The 3,677-nt window shown below is 41.0% G+C and overlaps 1 protein-coding gene across 1 annotated transcript in view; it reads right to left on the reverse strand.

The window, feature by feature from the left end:
• The window catches only part of LOC139751788 (uncharacterized), a 126,046-nt gene that overhangs the window by 47,492 nt on the left and 74,877 nt on the right, over positions 1-3,677 (reverse strand). The gene's annotated exons all lie outside the window — the stretch shown is intronic.

A 3,677-nucleotide genomic window follows, 5' to 3' on the forward strand; every position in this document is an offset into this window, starting at 1 on the left:
CTGGTAACACACAGGTATTCAAGTCAGTGTTAGTGTGGACTTGGGCGACAGGAGGTCGTTGCCAGCGTCTACTGCGGTACATCATTACCATGGTGCAAAAGAAGATAAAAAAACAAAACTAAGAAAATTGCACTATGTAGCATGATAGTTGCTACACTATGTGAGGACAAGGAGGTGACAAGAAGGGAATGGTGCAAGGACTGGTTACAGAAACGAAGCGAAAGGGAAGCCATGCAACCATTTTACATGAACTGCGAATTGGTTATGAATCAGACTTCACAAACTGTATGCGGATGGACCCAAACAGCTTCTAAGACTTTTTTGAGAAGGTATAACCTTTTATAACGAAGCAGGACACCTGTATGAGAGAGAGCATTTCACCAGAAGCAAGTCTAGAGGCAATGTTGATTTATCTTTCCACCTGGTACTCCTACACTTCCCTTCAATACAGAACAAGAACATCTAAACATAGTCTGTCTGCAATTATTCCTGATACGTGCGAAACCATCTATGATGTGCTTCAGGATCCATACTTAAACGTAAGCAATGCTTCTTTGTGACAGGTTAAAGGCAGGTAATAATAATGACATGCATAGTGTGAAGGACAGGCCCACTATTGAGCACATAGACCTGAGATTGATATTATACATTATAGTTCCTGTCAACTGTATCGGAAAAGACACTTGTTTTGCTTGGAGTTTGGTGCTCAGACATCACTCAACTTGAGGGGCGATCCGGCAGATAAAACGAGATAATCTTTACACATATGTAAAGTTGTTCATGAACATTGTTTCTAAACATGGGATATAGACAAACTACGACTGTTGTTTCTTGCTAAGCTTTAATTCAAACGATTCAGAGAGTATACTTGCATGTAATTTTGAATACACAGACACTTGTAATTATGTTCGTACCATATCATCATATTAACAATAGAAATAATCATTCTATAGCACAAACATATCGTCATGTTGAAAATGGGAATAATTATTCAACAACCTTTGATGAATAGGAGAGCTTGCCTAATTTTCCTAGAAAAAGCACCTCAGAAATTAGTTTCTGTCCCTGGATTTTATTTTCTTCATTCATCTTTCGTAAATCATTGGTAACAACATCACCAAAAGCACTTTCATCATCGCTATCCTCTTTCTCCGATCGAGATAATTGTCTCAGTTGATGAAGCGCTTCTTGAAGCATTTCATGCCTCTCGGCAGTGACTAAAGATCTTTCCCCCCCCTCGAGTCGTTTGAGGCTGAATGCCATGGTGAGAACTAATCAACAAACGACTCAGAAAATCCGGTAACCTAACCTAACCTAACCTCTATCCCACCAGCGTTAACTGGTAACAGTTAACAATGTCCGTCGGACAAACACTGTTACCAGTTAACACTGGAAAGCGGAAAGGGTCGCTGATGACGTCAGAAGCGAGCACCTACAGGTGTGCCGGACACTATCCATGTTCGTAGTATCGGAACTTCGGACACTGTCTGGTGGGATAGAGGCGTGGAAGTATACGATACAGCCAGGCACACGATGAACAAAGTTACTTGGTTACCGGATTTTCTGAGTCGTTTGTTGATTAGTTCTCACCATGGCATTCAGCCTCAAACGACTCGAGGGGGGGGAAAGATCTTTAGTCACTGCCGAGAGGCATGAAATGCTTCAAGAAGCGCTTCATCAACTGAGACAATTATCTCGATCGGAGAAAGAGGATAGCGATGATGAAAGTGCTTTTGGTGATGTTGTTACCAATGATTTACGAAAGATGAATGAAGAAAATAAAATCCAGGGACAGAAACTAATTTCTGAGGTGCTTTTTCTAGGAAAATTAGGCAAGCTCTCCTATTCATCAAAGGTTGTTGAATAATTATTCCCATTTTCAACATGACGATATGTTTGTGCTATAGAATGATTATTTCTATTGTTAATATGATGATATGGTACGAACATAATTACAAGTGTCTGTGTATTCAAAATTACATGCAAGTATACTCTCTGAATCGTTTGAATTAAAGCTTAGCAAGAAACAACAGTCGTAGTTTGTCTATATCCCATGTTTAGAAACAATGTTCATGAACAACTTTACATATGTGTAAAGATTATCTCGTTTTATCTGCCGGATCGCCCCCAAGTTGAGTGATGTCTGAGCACCAAACTCCAAGCAAAACAAGTGTCTTTTCCGATACAGTTGACAGGAACTATAATGTATAATATCAATCTCAGGTCTATGTGCTCAATAGTGGGCCTGTCCTTCACACTATGCATGTCATTATTATTACCTGCCTTTAACCTGTCACAAAGAAGCATTGCTTACGTTTAAGTATGGATCCTGAAGCACATCATAGATGGTTTCGCACGTATCAGGAATAATTGCAGACAGACTATGTTTAGATGTTCTTGTTCTGTATTGAAGGGAAGTGTAGGAGTACCAGGTGGAAAGATAAATCAACATTGCCTCTAGACTTGCTTCTGGTGAAATGCTCTCTCTCATACAGGTGTCCTGCTTCGTTATAAAAGGTTATACCTTCTCAAAAAAGTCTTAGAAGCTGTTTGGGTCCATCCGCATACAGTTTGTGAAGTCTGATTCATAACCAATTCGCAGTTCATGTAAAATGGTTGCATGGCTTCCCTTTCGCTTCGTTTCTGTAACCAGTCCTTGCACCATTTCCTTCTTGTCACCTCCTTGTCCTCACATAGTGTAGCAACTATCATGCTACATAGTGCAATTTTCTTAGTTTTGTTTTTTTATCTTCTTTTGCACCATGGTAATGATGTACCGCAGTAGACGCTGGCAACGACCTCCTGTCGCCCAAGTCCACACTAACACTGACTTGAATACCTGTGTGTTACCAGCGGACATCAGCTTCGAACATCGTCTGCCGGTCTTTGCCTGGTGAACACAGTAGACACTGTGGTATACAACTTCATATGGTACCACTGATTGTTGCCATATCAAGTTCCCTCGTTTCGACGCTTATGACGTCATCCTGCTTCGCTTTATGATATGGTAACAGTGTTTGTCCGACGGACACTGATCGACCGTGTGGACGTAACCTTAGAACGCCCCACTGAATTTACAAAAGTCTGGGTTATGGGCCGCTTTGCCTCTGCTAAAATTACTGAAGGAAGGCTCTGATGTTTTTTCACACTGCTCCACAACATGTAGCTAGGGCTGAGTATGTTGAGTTGGGATTCTACTGGACGACCTTTGTTTCATTGTGTAGGTGCCGAATAATTGTGGTTGCAAGGCACCTAGTGAAAGTTTAGCATACTTTTGTGTGGTATGCAGTTTTGTTGTATTTGCATTTGAGAGGTTGGACGATCAGGTAAGTGAGGCATAGCTTAGAGTGGAGCGGATAGATTGTTTGGAAAGCATATTGAGAGATTCTGTATATTTGTCCAAATCTGGTGCTAGTTAATGTTCATTTATTTTCTGCGTTGATTTTGGATGAGAAATGACTGTCGTATGCGTATTGTATAAGATGCCTAAAATGGTTGGTGTTTCGTTCAGTAGGAAGGACTGCGGATACATGGTGACTGGAGGGTGAGTTAGCTTACAATCGGCGGCGACTTCTGTGAAGATGCAGACATTTTGTTCTGGGCGAGTCATTGTGAAGTTGGCCGCCTACTTTTTTTCACTATTGTGGTGGATGATGTCAAATATCTTTTGCGTGAGG

Source organism: Panulirus ornatus, chromosome 12 (assembly GCF_036320965.1).
Source record: "Panulirus ornatus isolate Po-2019 chromosome 12, ASM3632096v1, whole genome shotgun sequence".
Taxonomy (NCBI): Eukaryota; Metazoa; Arthropoda; class Malacostraca; order Decapoda; family Palinuridae; genus Panulirus; species Panulirus ornatus.